This window comes from Eleutherodactylus coqui, chromosome 5 (genome assembly GCF_035609145.1).
Source record: "Eleutherodactylus coqui strain aEleCoq1 chromosome 5, aEleCoq1.hap1, whole genome shotgun sequence".
Classification (NCBI taxonomy): domain Eukaryota; kingdom Metazoa; phylum Chordata; class Amphibia; order Anura; family Eleutherodactylidae; genus Eleutherodactylus; species Eleutherodactylus coqui.
This window is the reverse complement of record NC_089841.1, coordinates 14,214,529-14,230,468: the sequence shown is the minus strand read 5'-3', so window position 1 is coordinate 14,230,468 and position 15,940 is coordinate 14,214,529. Positions and strand designations below refer to the sequence as shown.

The 15,940-nt window shown below is 43.7% G+C and overlaps 1 pseudogene; it reads right to left on the bottom strand.

Annotated features, from left to right (window-relative positions):
• LOC136629066 (zinc finger protein 585A-like) overlaps positions 1–15,940 on the bottom strand; it is a 138,015-nt pseudogene that overhangs the window by 37,956 nt on the left and 84,119 nt on the right.

Genomic DNA, 15,940 nt, shown 5'->3' with positions numbered 1-15,940 from the left:
GAAATAGATTATTTTTATTCTGAAATCTTTTTTGCCCTTTTAATAACGATGCCTTATAAAAAATTTTATATACATATAATATCAATTAAATGTTATTTGAATATTAATAGAGATGAGCGAGCATACTCGTCCGAGCTTGATGCTCGTTCGAGTATTAGGGTGCTCGAGATGCTCGTTACTCGAGACGAGTACCGCGTGGATTAAACGAGCACTGACCATTGAATTCAATGGAGCCGGCAATACAGCCGGCTCCATTGAAAGCAATGGCCTGCCGGCGAGCGCGGGATGAATTGTCGGGAAGGGCTTAAATATATAAGCCCTTCCCTGCAATTCATCCAGAAATGTGTAAAAAAAAAAAAATATATATACTCACCTTGTCCCGGCAGAACGATGTTAACCCATTGAATTCAATGGAGCCGGCAATACAGCCGGCTCCATTAAAAGCAATGGGCTGCTGGCGATCGCGGGATGAATTGTCGGGAAGGGGTTAAATATATAAGCCCTTCCCTGCAATTCTGCCAGAAATGTGTAAAAAAAAAAAAATATATATATATATACTCACCTGGTCCCGGCAGACGGAGTTCAGCGCGGCCAGCGGCAGTGCTCCTGAACTGCTCTGAACAGCTGTGAGTAGTATTCAGCAGCCGGGGATTTAAAATCCCCGCCTGCTGAATGAGCTGCCTTTAATTGGTCACAGCCTGACCAATCAGAGGCAGATTCCACTCACACACCCATTCATGAATTTATGAATGGGTGAGTGACTGCTGCCTCTCATCTGATTGGTCCCGCTGAGCCAATCAGAGGCAGCAGTCATAAATTCATGAATGGGTGTGTGAGTGGAATCTGCCTCTGATTGGTCAGGCTGTGACCAATTAGAGGCAGCTCATTCAGCAGGCGAGAAAGCTCCCCCCTGTTCCCCACTGCTACCCCCCGCTCCACCACGCCGCCCCCGAATCTTTTCGTCCGACTAGTCAGTTACTCGGAAAAAGCGGTGCTCGAGTGCAAAAACACCCGAACCGAGTACGGTCGCTCATCTCTAGAAGATACTTTAAAAATATATTTTTAATGGTATGAAACTCTCTACTGTTCATAGTGGAGAATACTAGCCGATCCTGATTTTTTATTTCCTTTTTTCGATTCTTATCCTCTAACAATTGATTTCTTTGTTTATTTTTCATTTTTTGGGATGTTTTCCTCAATAAATTCTTGTTGTAAGCCCTCTCCATTAGTCTTTCAGTTATCTCTTTTTCTGTAGTTTTGTAGTCTTTGTTAATAGAGCAGGCTCTTTAAGCCCTAGTCATTTCTCCCATGGGTATCGCACTTTTTACATGTTGAGGATGTGCACTTTGCGCATGCAATGTGATATTTCCTGCCGTTCTCTTTCTATATGGTTTGAAAATAATTTTGCCTGATTCCCAAAATCCTATTAAAGTCAAATCAAGGAAGGAGACCTCATTATTCTTCCATTCACATGTGAACTTCAAGTTGAAAGTATTATTATTCACATATGCAGGAACTTTTTCCATCTCAGTATTCATAGTATCATGCGATTCTGTATGCCAAATAGAGATGACCGAGCATACTCGCTAAGGGCAATTACTCGATCGAGCATTGCCCTTAGCGAGTGCCTGCCCGCTCGGAAGAAAAGGTTCGGCTGCCGGCGGCAGGTGCGGAGCCGCGGGGGAGAGCGGGGAGGAACAGAGGGGAGATCTCTCTCTCCCCCGCTTCCCCCCGCTTCCCCTGCTCACTGCCGCAACTCACCTCTCACCCGCGACGGCAGCCGAACCTTTTCTTCCGAGCGGACAGGTACTCGCTAACGGTTGCAGGGATCGGTCCACCCACGAACTTAACCGTTCACAGGGTGAACCGATCCCTGCAACTATGGGACAAAAAAGAGGAGGAAAAATGTCTTTATGAATCTTAGGCAGACCATAAAATGTTGCCATTGTAGGGTTTTCTGGAACCAAGAATTCGGCTTCTTTTTCTTCTAATATGCCCATAGTATTAGTGTGGCCCATTTTCACTAGAGCTTTAAGGTTTTTTTTTAGACAGGCTTGTGTTGGATCATTATCCATCTTTTTATAAGTGTCTTTATTCGATAAGATTTTGTCTATTTGCATGGCATAGGACATAGAGTCCATTATCGTGATATTCCCTCCTGTGGGAGGACAGCTCGGTAGCATGCGGGTTTGGTGATTTTCAGAGACGGACAACCAGCGGATGCAGTCCAAAAGCATGCGTGACCTGCGTTTATTTTATAACAGCAACATAAAAGTCCAGCCTTAGCTTCAGGCAGACAAATAACAGTTCAAAATACCGCTATCAGGCCATCCCGGCGTGATCAGGTCGCATTTGGCAGGTATAGCGCACAGCAGGGCTTTTGTCTCCAGCCGGTCACACACGCTGCCAGGGTCCAGCAGCTATCTTAGCTCCCCTGTGTCCGTGCACCTGCTATTTATGTGCACACTTGATTTGGCTCAGCCTCAGCACCTGGGCTGATTGAGCTCGCCCACACCCTGGAGTGGAGGAGGTGGAATGGATGGTCCCACTACCAACTTGCCATCCATTCCAAAAAAAAACCAGGCCCAGATATTTTTAAAGAACAGATCTCCAGCAACTATTTGCTGGAGACCACATTATGCTCCTGGTTTCTTACGTCTCCAAGAGCGGGACATGACCTTCCTCCAGTCCCCTTATGCATAGTACCGGAACCTAGGGGTGACGTAGCGACCATCCACTACTACGCCCCTCAGTACCTCACACTCCTTATCGGATTTTTTTATGGTTATGTTCATATTCCTTGTTAATTCCTTTAGTTCTTTTCTTTCCGTCCACGTCAGATTGTCTTTTTTTCTTTTTGATTTATCATTTTCCTTTAATCTAAGAAGTTCTTTCTCCAAAACAGACTGAAAATCATTCATGTAATCTGATCTTGATTTTAGAGGGTAAAATTTCGGGTTGGGAATGTTGAAACCTAATTTATTTATCTTCTGTTGTTAATCAGAGTTAAAGGGGTTGTCCCGCGAAACAAAGTGGGGGTATACACTTCTGTATGGCCATATTAATGCACTTTGTAATGTACATTGTGCATTAATTATGAGCCATACAGAAGTTATTCACTTACCTGTTCCGTTGCTGGCGTCCTCGTCTCCATGGTGCCGTCTAATTTTCAGCGTCTAATCGCCCGATTAGACGCGCTTGCGCAGTCCGGTCTTCTTCTTTTCTGAATGGGGCCGCTCGTGCCGGAGAGCGGCTCCTCGTAGCTCCGCCCCGTCACGTGCCGATTCCAGCCAATCAGGAGGCTGGAATCGGCAATGGACCGCACAGAAGACCTGCGGTCCACCGAGGGTGAAGATCCCGGCGGCCATCTTCTCAAGGTAAGTAAGAAGTCACCAGAGCGCGGGGATTCAGGTAAGCACTATCCGTTTTTTTTTTTAAACCCCTGCATCGAGGTTGTCTCGCGCCGAACGGGGGGGCTATTGAGAAAAAAAAAAAACCGTTTTGGCGCGGGACAACCCCTTTAATTGGTTTTAGTGTTTAAAAGAACGGGCAGCAATGTGTTGTATTAAAGGTGAACAAGGCTGTAAAGCTGAAACGCGTACTTCTTTTGTGTGCCTGACCATGTAAAGCATGAATTTGAAATAAAGCAAAGAATATACTACAAAAGTCCACGCTTCGCCGTATCTACTATTACATTGTCTACGAGTTGCAGGTCCCCATGTCATCACTAAGCGACTGCGCAGAAAATATAAGAAAAGAAGGTGCATTTTATATGACCACCTGTGTTAGTATGCAGTTATGCGCAGCACATTATGCGGCCATACGCAGGGCCACGGGTGGACTCGCAGGATTCCAGATACAGCTGTGTGAGCCCAGCCTTATTCAGATCACTACCTGTGATACATAATTTACAAGATGTCCCCGGGAATGCTCGGCTTCTTGCAGTTCCAGGCGCAGCTTGTTGAACGCCTTCTGTTCAAGACTACCTCACATCAGCAAGATTACGAAGCCAAAGAGAGCGCAACGTTCTACACCCCATCCCTGCCGCTGAGATCAAGAAATACCCCCCAAAAAAGTGTTGAGTTTGCAGCAAGCATGGGAGGAGGAGGGATACCTGGCTTTACTGCCCCATGTGCCCATTCCAACCAGGCCTCCAAAACCCCTGTTTTCAAACATATCACACTGTTAACATTATTACTTTTATCTAGGATTTGGTATATGCAGAGAGATGGTGAGGGAAAACTTAGCTAACTTAAATGAATTCAAGTCTCAAGGTCCAGATGAATTACATCCTAGGATACTAAGGGAAGCAGCAGAGGTAATTGCTGAACCATTCACCATAATCTTTGAAAATTCCTGGAGAACAGCAGAAGTCCCAGAAGATTGGAAAAGGGCAAATGTTGTCCTCATCTTCAAAAAAGGGAAGAAGGTGGATCCAGGAAACTACAGGCCTGTGAGCCTGACTTCTATACCAGGAAAGATCTTTAGACAAATTATTAAACAGCATGTATGCAAGTACTTGGATAAAATGGAGTAATTAACTAGAGCCAGCATGGGTTTGTAACACACAAGTCATGCCAGACTAATCTAATTTCCTTCTATGACAGAATCACAGACTGGGTTGATCAGGGAAATGCGGTGGATATAGTTTATCTTGACCTCAGTGAAGCATTTGACAAAGTATCTCATACTATACTTATTGAAAAAATTACCAAATATGGGATTGACAAGGCAACTGTTAGGTAGATTCAGGACTGGCTGAGTGATTGTACTCAAAGAGTGGTCATAAATGGCTGCACATCCGAGTGGAAGAATAAATCAAGTGAGGGTACGCCAAGGCTCTGTCACAGGCCCAGTGTTGTTCAACATTTTTATAATTTGAAAGAGGGAATTGATGGGAATCTGATCTAATTTGCCGATGACACCAAGCTACAAGGGATAGCTAACACTAGGGAAGAGAGAGAGTATTTAAAAAGATCTAGAAAAGCTTGAACAGTGGGCAGCGACAAGCAGAATGGTATTTAACAAGGAGAAATGCAAAGTCCTACATCTGGGCAAGAAAAATGAAAAAAAAAAATCACATACAGAATGGGAGGAATTGGGATAAGCAGCAGCAGATGTGAAAAAGACTTGGGTATACTAATAGATCACAGACTGAACATGGGTCAACAATGTGATGCAGCAGCCAATAAGGCAAACACAATTCTGGGATGTATTAAGAGAAGCATAGAGTCTAGATCATGTGAGGTCATTGTCCCTCTCTACTCTTCCTTAGTCAGACCTCATCTGGTTCTGGGCACCCCACTTTAAAAAAGACATACACAAACAGGAACTAGTTCAGAGAAGAGTTACCAAGATGGTGAGCGGTCTGCAAATCAAGTCCTATGAGGAACGGTTAAAGGATCTGGGAATGTTTAGCTTGCAAAGAAGAAGGCTGAGAGGAGACTTAATAGCGGGCTACAAATATCTGAAGGGCTGTCACACTGCAGAGGGATCAGCCCTATTCCCATCTGCACAAGGAAAGACCAAAAGCAATGGGATGAAACTGAAAGGGAGGAGACACAGATTAGATATTAGAACAAACTTTCTGACAGTGAGGGTGATGAATGAGTGGAACAGGTTACCACAGGAGGTGGGGAGTTCTCCTTCAATGCAAATGTTCAAACAAAGGTTGGACAAATATTTGTCTGGGATGATTTGGGAATCCTGCACTGAGCAGGGAGTTGGACCAGATGACACTGGAGGCCCCTTCCCACTCTACCATTCTATGATTCTATGAATGCCAAAAGAAGGGGGGAATTATTTTTAGGAAGTCCTTTTTTTTTCCGCACAAGTGAGCAGTGGGGCCTGGAGTTTATTCAGTTGTGCCCAGAAATCCAATTAGTGTTCCCTCCATTATAGGCCTAGGCATGTGTACAGTAAGCAGATTGTGGCTACAATGTGTATATTTCTGAACACGGGAGAAACAGGTGCATCCATTTTGGGGAGAAAGTCTTCATTCATTTGTGTGCTGTAATAAAAAATAAAATGTTTCTTTAAATGACATATTGCCAAAAGAAATGAAAATCGTTATTATTTCCTTTTGCTTTGCTTAGATTAATTCAAAAATTGTGGGATAAAAACACACAGTATACCCCTAGATGTATTCATTAAGGGGTCAAGTTTTCAAAATGGGGTCATTTGTGGGGGCTCTCCGTCGTTTTGGCTGCTCAAGGGCTCTACAAGTGAGCAATGGGGCCTAAAACATCTTCAAGCAAAATGTCTGTTCTGAAAGCCATCGGCTGCTCCTTTTGGTTTGGGACCTGTTATGCATACAAACAGAATATTAGGGCCACAATGGGTATGTTTCCGAACACAGGACAAACAGGGGAATCCATTTGGGGGGGGGGGGGGAATACTCATTTTCATGTACACTATAGAAATAAAAAAATTAAATGACATATTTGCAAAAGTATGAAATTTTATTTTTTCTCCTCTAAATTACAGTAACTCTTGAAAAAAAACCATGTAGGGTCAAAATACTCATGACACCACTCAGTGAATACATTAAGATGTGTATTTTTTTAATCGGGTCATTTGTGGGGGTATCTGTCATTCTGATACTTATGAGCCTTTGCAATCTTATCTTGGTGTAGAAAAACAAAATGTTCCTCAAAATGTTAATAATTATTGTTAAATGTGTACGTCTTCTAAATTGTTAAAAAAATAAAGTCTTTCAAATGTGCGTCCAGAATAAAGTAAACTGATGGAAATATATATCTTAGCAAAAATGTGTACTGTATGTTTGAGATATTGCAGTTGAAAATGTGAAAAAATGATATTTTCAAAACGTTCCAATGTTGACACTTTAATAAATATACACAAATTCTGTCTATTTTTACTACCTAAATGAAGTACAATATGTGGCAAAAAACTGTCTCAGAATCACTTGGATATGTAAAACCTTTACAGAGTTATTCCATGTTAAAATGACACGTCAGATTTCCAAAATTTGGCCTGGTCATTAAGGCCGCCTGCACACGGGCGGAAATCCCGCGTCGGGATTTCCCGCGGGATTTCCGCCACTAAAAGCCTGCATAGGAGTGCATTACAATACGCACTCCTATGCAGACGGCCATTGTTTGGCCGCGCGAAATGTCGCGCGGCAAACAAACCGTGGCATGTCCTATTTCTGTGCGGGGCTCTGGCCAGAAGAACCACCCTTGATAAGACTCTAAAGGCCCATTAACACGGACGAATGTCGGGCAAACGATGCCCGACACTCATCCCTGAGTGTCCTCACTCCCGTGATGCTGCACAGGAACGAATATAGCTGGCTCTATGACAGCGCAGCCAGCAAGGGGCAGGGATGGCAGGAGCAGATTCCTCTCCTCCCCCTGCCCCGCCCCTCTCCATTCACTTAACATAGCAGCCCTTCAGTACTGAATGACTGCTATTTACACTGAACGCTCATCATTCAGCTCATCATCTATTGCTTATGCTGCATAAACAATGGACAATAAGCTGAACAATGAGCGTTCAGTGTAAATAGCAGTCGTTCAGTACTGAAGGGCTGCTATGTTAAGTGAATGGAGAGGGGCGGGGCAGGGGGAGGAGAGAAATCTCCTCCAGCCGCCCAACTGCAAGCCAAAGATAGTCGCTCCTGTGCAGCAGCACCGGAGCAAGTATGTGCGGAGAAGAGTATCAGCCATCATTTGCCCAACATTCGTCACGCGCAAATGGGCCTTAAGTTGACATAGCATGAGCTCTTATGTTCGAAAACAAAATGACAAAGCAGAACTAATATTCTATAATCTACAAACTTCTACAATTTTCCACGCTTCTTTTATTGGCTAGGAAGATAGACACATCCTTTGACTAAGACTATAGAAGTTGTTATTGTCAGGACAGTGTCCGGGATAATGAGAGTCCCTGAGAAAACCCGCAACCCCTGTCCCTGCCTACTTGCCCCCATGGGCTAACCCCCAGGGCGACAACTGGGCGGCGGTCCCTACCCTCGCTAGGGAAGCGGGACACGGGAAGACAAACAGACACTGAAGACAAACAAAACGGTAGAGTGGTCAGACAATCCGGGTCGGCAACAGGAGGGTACGCAGTACAGAGGGGAAGGCAAAATGTAGTCAAAGTCCAAAAGCAGAAGTCAGAAAAGCCGGGGTCACAAGAGAAGTCAGAATATACGCGGGTGCAGCTGGAGAACCAAACTAACATTGGCAAGGCTGGAAGGAAAACACACACATTTAAATGCTGTCAGAACTCCAGCCCCAGCAGCTGATTGGGGCTGGGAGCCTGACAGCAGCAGGGCCCATCAAGGAGGTGCTGGAACACCGCCCCCAGCCTTGCTGAATAGACAGTTACCAAGGAAGCTCACTTGGTAGTCAAGGACATGGAGAAGCACCTGCTGCCTCCCTAGCAAGCCGGCGGCAACCAGATTTACAGCGGCCAGGGGAGATCACTAGATCCGGGGCTCCCCTGCGCCGCACGCCAGCAACTCGGGTGGCGGGATCGGTGGTGTGGGCACAGGGGCCCCGAGAATTGCTGGTTCTGACAGTTATATGACAGAATAAACAGAGATCATTCTGATTACACCCGCCTGAGTGTGATGTGTTGATTTCCAAAGCAGCTGCAGATACATAACAAATTTGAGACAAGCAAGATATACCTGGTCCGCAAACTTATTGCGGCATCAAGGAATATTTGCTATGAAGGGCTGAGAGAATATCTGTGATAATGGCAGGTTCTTTATTTGATTCATGTGTAACAAGACTTGATTTCATTGTAAAACATTTCTCACATTCTAGGCTTTAAAATGGCTTCTCTCCTGTGTGAACTCTATTATGTGTAACCAGACTTGAAATTTGAGTAAAACATTTCCCACATTCAGAACACGAAAATGACTTCTTCTCTGTGTGAATTCTCTGATGTCTAACAAGATGTGATTGATCTGTAAAACATTTCCCACATTCTGAACATGAAAACGGCTTCTCTCCTGTGTGAATTCTCTTATGTATAACAAGACTTGAAATATGAGCAAAACATTTCCCACATTCTGAACATGAAAATGGTTTCTTACCTGTGTGAATTCTCTTGTGTGAAATAAGATATGATTTCATTGTAAAACATTTCCCACATTCTGTACATGAAAAGGGCTTCTCTCCTGTGTGAATCCTCTTATGTGTAACAAGATATGATTTCCGGGTAAACCATCTACCACATTCTGGACATGGAAATGGCTTTTCTTGCGTGTGAATTCTCTTATGTGTAACAAGATGTGATTTACTTGCAAAACATTTTCCACATTCTGAACATGAAAATGGCTTCTCTCCTGTGTGGATTCTCTGATGTGTAACAAGACTTGAAAATTGAGCAAAACACTTCCCACATTCTGAACATGAAAATGGCTTTTCCCCTGTGTGAATTCGCTCATGTCTTATAAGATACGATTTCCTTGTAAAACATCTCCCACATTCTGAACATGAAAATGGCTTCTCTCCTGTGTGAGTTCTTTTATGTGTAACAAGACTTGAAATCTGAGCATAACATTTCCCACATTCTGGACATGAATATGGCTTCTCCTCTGAGTGAGCTCTTTGATGCTCTCCCCTTCTGTGACCTTTCTTTGTAAGATAAGTCTGTGATGACTCATAAGATGGGACCTGTATAAGAGGATCAGATGATGGATCTTTGCTGTGAAGGGCTGAGGGGATATCTGGGATAATGGCAGGTTCTTCATCTGTATCTTGTGTAACACCACAAACTTCTGCTTTACAATCTGCAGATACCAGATGTCCCTCTGAGCTCCTGATACCGTCATCTGTCAAGGATAAAACTAATTTTATTATTTTACAAGTTATAGTGATATTATTAAACAGCACAGAAGATTCATGGTTAACACTGTTGCCTTACAGCACTAGGGTCCTGGGTTCAAATCTGACTATGGACAACATCTGCATGTTGTATCTTTTTCCTGTGTTTGCGTGGGTTCCCTCCCATATTTCAAAAAACATGCTATTACGTGAATTTAAAAATAGAAAGTTCAAACTGAGCCCAAAATATCAAGTGATGTAAAGTGCTGCAGAATATGTATGCAGAATATAAAGATGATTGTATTGTTAGAGAAACATTTCAATACCAACTACACGTCAGGTGGCAAAACTCAGTTATTAACTCACTAAAAACAGATCCCAGTCTATCAGTGGAGCTCAGACCACGGACCAGTAGATCATGATGTCCGGCCACCAGGCTGTTCTCTTGCAGTTCCCTTCTTCTGTGGTGAAGCCCCCATCTTCACAAGGTCATGTATCAGTCTACCTGTCACCACTCATCTAGTAAATTCTCAGTGGGGAACCATAAAGGTCCCTGTGAGTCAGTGCTATTAGGTGGTGTCCGTCTCACACACTCCTGACTGCTACATGTACTTTATCACAGAGGAGAGCAGTATGGTCATGTATGAAGAAGTCTTGGTGGTGGAGCAAGTGTAAGGCCGGATTAGTACACACACTAGTGCTGCCGCCTTACGTTGTTTAGCTCCATACTAGAAGCCTAACAGAAAACACAAGAGTGCCACATCTATCACATGGCATTATAACTGCCTACAATGTGGTCCATCTGGCTTCAGGCATGCCCGCTGATATGTCCTGGACAAGACAGTGCAGTATGCTACAGTATGTTGTCCATTATTTGGTGCCAGATCTATACCAGAGTCTACAAACGAAGCCTTCAGCTCAGATACCAGATTAGCAGATGCCGTCTTCTGTTATAATGGCGGACACGTTCTTTATATTTTTCCTTCTATTTCTGATATTGATCAAAATATGTGCAAAAAACATCACCAAAAACTGCAAATCTGAGTCTGGTCTTATAAGTAACTAACTGACTGTCATCAATAACATAAGTACCATGAACAATCTATTAACCCCTTAGTGACCACTCATTCACGTTTCACGTCCTGGGTGTCTGGGATTTATTCTACAGGGTCGTTTAAATATGTTGGCCCTGTAGAATAGAACTGCAGGGCCAGTGAGTGCGACAGCTCCCTGCTATCGGCTTCCAGAGGTAGCCAACAGCTTGGACGTATCACTGGGGGCCGCGGTGTGTGATAGCTATTATTGAATGGATATCAGAGATCACATGAAAGTTAAAAAAAAAGTTTTAAAAATTTAAGTTTCACCTCCCCCACAGGTCCGATCTGTGATCGAAGATGAAGCTACTTACCTAAGGCCTAGACAATGTCCTCTGGCAATGATTTTTCTCCACAGACCTTCCCCAGTTTCTGCGCACACGCCCATTGCCAAAATGGCTGAGACCTGCACAGAAGCCAGTGAGGGTCCAGGAAATTTAAAATCTCCTTATTCCTGGTTAACAAAAGGTAGCCGACAGCTCGGAGCAGTGAATAGGGACTCGTTGAGCGGTCCCCGGACATGTGATTGCCGTTATCCAATGGTACAATCTACCTTATTCAGATCACTACCTGTAATGCCTATGTACACTACAAGAAGTCCCCGGGAACGCTCACCTTTTTTTGCAGTTCCAGGAGCAGCTTGTTGAGTGCCTTCTCTTTGAGACCACTGCAGCTCAGCAAGCTTACGAGTCTGAGGATGTGCTAAGGTTCACAGAGTGCCACGTTTTACACCTAATCCCTAATTTGTGGGGGTTCTCCATCATTTTGGCCGCTCAAGGGCTCTATAAGTGGGAAATGGGGTCTAAAACACCTTCAAGCAACATTTCTGTTCTGAAAGCCCCCAGCTGCTCCTTTTGGTTTGGCCCCGTTGTGCATACAGACAGAAGATTAGGGCCACAATGGGTACGTTACTGAACACAGGACAAACAGGGGGATCCATTTTGGGATGTAAATCCTCATTTTCATGTACACTGTAGAAAAAAACTCATCTTTAAGCTCCAAGGACACGGCCTATTTTTAACAAAACGTAAAAAAGCTACATGCTGCCCCATTGGTACACCACTTATAAGATCAGAATTATTGCATTGTGTATCCTTAATTTCACCTTATAGCACCTATGTTGAATACATCTATGGTCCCTCATTATGTGCTTCATATTTAAGATTAAACATGTTGCCCTACATTGCGTATTGTTTGTACTGATAGATCCATTGGGGCAGCATGTAGCTTTTTTACGTTTTGTATATCCATAAGGGGAGTGATATGGGCCCTTTATTAAATATTAGATATTATTCATTAGATACGAGTTCTTAGTGAAGCATGAAATATGGGTACCTTATGAACTATTGGATATAGGGGATATTATACAGAACACTCTATCAGTTGATTTATTTAGGTTGTATAGGTTATATGGGATATTGGTTGCCATTTTCTATGCATCTACAGGGCGACCTATGCGATAATTAAGTGGTGGTTACCGTTTTTTTGGTCTGTCGGATGGGGATTTATGCGATATTTACCGCAACATCACCATACCGTTGGATGATTTTATTAAATCTCTATTGGTACACCACTAATAAGATCCTAATTATTGTATTGTGTGTTATTTAGTTCTCCTTACAGCACCTATGTTGAATAAATCTATGGTCCCTTATTATATGCCTTATATTTAAGAGTATACATGTTGTCCTATATTGTACATTGATTGTAACATATAAGCAGCAGTTCGGGAGTATGATTATGTCACAACATCGCCCGTACCCGTGCAATATATTTATGCGCAAGCGCCACTGGTGGCGAATAACGCATGCGCAGTCTCTTTGTTTAGAGTCTATAGCGAAGTGGGACGACGTCACCCCTTTAGCTACAATCCTGCGATGCTCTGATGTTGAGCTCTCGCGCGTGCGCACTTGGTGATGTATGGCGCATGTGCAGTCCTTACATTTGGCTGTGGGGTTCTCGCGACAGGAAGATGATATTCTCGCGCATGTGCAGTAAGCTGGGGTTAGCGCAAGCGCTGTTTCCTTTACGGACGCTGGCATTGGACGGAAGTGGGGGAGGGAGCGGCGATGGAGCACTGGACAGAATCAGCTGTTGACTACATACATCTGTGACAAAGGTGCAATATTGATGTAGATTGGTTGGTGAATGTATTGTGTTTCATATAAATTGTCTCAGGATGTACTTTGTTGTATGAGCTTGAAGAAGGCCATTCTGGCCGAAACGTTGCTTCTGTGGTGATGGGGCAATAAAGTATTGATGAGTTATTATCGTACCTCGATGTTGAATCTTGCTTTACCATACGTTGGAGTGTACAGGGGTTGATCCAGCCCTGCCGGGGGATAGAATCGTTTCGAATGTTGGGTGTGAGTGTCTCCCGCCTTCTCATTCTCAAGCCTGGGGTGCCCGGCGGCGCACCTAGGGTGGCACCAGCCCTTGGGCTATCCAATCTGCTGCCCCAGGCGATGACCTAAAGTCTAGCCCTGGCTGCCAAATCGCGTAAAACATTTCGACAGTCATGTCTTCCTCCGCCCTCATCTCATCGAACCTTGCCAGCTCGTTGACCGCCTCCACCCAATGTCTCCTGGTGGGGTGATCCACGGATCGCCAAAACCTTGGAATGACTTGTCTGCCTGCCTGGACAAAGAAGCGGAGCAGGCCCTTCTTGGTTTCTGAAATGGATCCCGGAAACATGGATAGCACTGCTATTTTTAGTGTGAGTTGTATTTCCCTTCTGCATAGGTGATTATGTAACACGGATACGACCTCCCACAGGGTGGCTATCGGCAGGCATTCCCACCAGATGTGTGACATACTAGTTACCTTTATATTGAATGATTTATACCTTGGAGTTTTCCTGGTTTGAACTGCTTTTCTGGCTACTGCATACTTTGGCCTCACCCAGAGTGGGATATTCTTGGTGCTCCTGGTTGGACTCTTTTTGTTAGGCAATGGCTAGCTGGGATGCCTGTATCTGGCATCCTGTTGCCTTGCCAACCCATCAGTTCTGCACAACTACATCGCAGGGGCCCGATAATTTCACAGAGGAAGGGCTGGGAGAGTGTCGCCCCCCCCCCCCCCCACGTGGACCCTTTACATTCCATGATCTACATAGATCGCGGCATGTAGGGGATTAAAAGCGGGGGTCGCTGTTTCATTGTATCCCCGCTGTTGCAGCAGTAGGCCAACTATCGTTAACAGACATTTCCCGCTGCCGAATGGCATGGCGCGGGCTAAGCCTGTGATCCCGTGTCAACCACAGAACGTAAGCTTACGTCCTGTTGTGTTAAGTGCCCTGCAGCCAGGACGTAAACTTATGCCCTGTGGCTTTAATAGGCTAAAATGCCATATTTGCAAAGATATGTATTTATTTATTTTTCCTCTTAATTGCATTAACTCCTGAAAAAAATAACTGTGGGGTCAAAATACTCATGACACTCTCAGTGAGTACATTAATGGGTATTTTTTTGGGAGGGGAATCTATTATTCTGACACCTATGAGCCTTTGCATTGTTGATTTGGTGTAACAAACTGAAATGTTGCTCAAAATTTTAATTTATGATAAATTTGTACTTCTCCTAAATTGCTGAAAAAAACCTAAAGTTTTTCAAATGTGCTTCCAGAATAAAGTCAATAGATGGAAATGTATATCTCCTCAAAACATGTACAGTATGTTTGCATATATTTGACATATTGCAGTTGAAAATGTGTATAAATCCCAATTTGGGCAATTTTAATAAATCTACACAAATTCTATTGATCTAGTTTTACTACATAATGAGGTACAATATGTGCAAACAGGCTTGGTCACTAAGGGATTAAAGGGTCCTGCAAAAGCACTTGCTCAAGCTACATAAATAGTATACTCCATACAGACTGAGTTCAGCCATTTCTGCACCAAGATTAGTTCCTGTTTTCCCATAAAGAACTTGTATTAAGCATCACATGGTTTTGTTCAAGTGCCTTTGAGCAGAATTCCTGACACTCACAGCAGTAACCTTCAAACCTCCAAAGCATCTTCTGTTATCTGGGTCTATGTCTCCACGCTCTATTGTGTTAGCACAAGGTAATGGGGTATGTGTCTAATAGCAGATGATGAAGAAAGACTCACACATATAATCCCCATCCATATTATAAACGCCCATCCTGTGTTATCTCCTATAACGTATCACATTGTCAGCCAGATTTAGTTTGTACTCCGGCTGAATGGGGGAATATACAGCGGAAAATCTGACAGATCCCAGAGCTTATAAATCTACATAACTATCTGCAGCCGGTGACTGAGGAGAATCTGGGACTCTTCTCAGCTGTATTGAGTGGTTACTACTCACCTGGGCGGTTACCTGTAGGAATCTCCTCTTTACACCGCTGATCGCCCCTCATATTTGTCTCTGTTGTATTAATATTGGTCAGATATTCATCCGGATACAAAAGCTGTGAGACAAATATTGTAAAAGTCAGCAAACGGTTGGAGAAGTCGTGTGGAAGGTTTTATGATATAATGACCTGAAATGAGTAGTTATCTGAGCCACAGAGCTGCCGGTCTAGAAGCTGAACATAGATATTAGATGGCGGCTCAATGACCCCTCAGGATCCTCATACACATGTATATCTGGCATGGCTAGACACATTGCACGTTGTCTCAGTGAAGGAGATCAGCGTTTACCAGACACATGTGCAGTATCCAAGGAGCGGGCCCGAGCATAGGAGACAGCGGGGTATCATAGATCATAGAATCATAGAATGGTTGGAAGGGACCTCCCGTGATCTATAATCTATACTTCTCTTAATACATTCCAGAATCGTTTTTGCCTTTTTGGTTGCTGCATCACATTGTTGACTCATGTTCAGTCTATGATCTATTAGTATACCCAAGTGCTTTTCACATGTGCTGCTGCTTAGCTCAATTCCTCCCATTCTGTATGTGCTTTTTTCATTTTTGTTGCCCAGATGTAGGACTTTGAATTTCTCCTTGTTAAATACCATTCTGTTAGTCGCTGCCCACTGTGTAAGCTTTTCTAGATCTTTTTGAATACTCTCTCT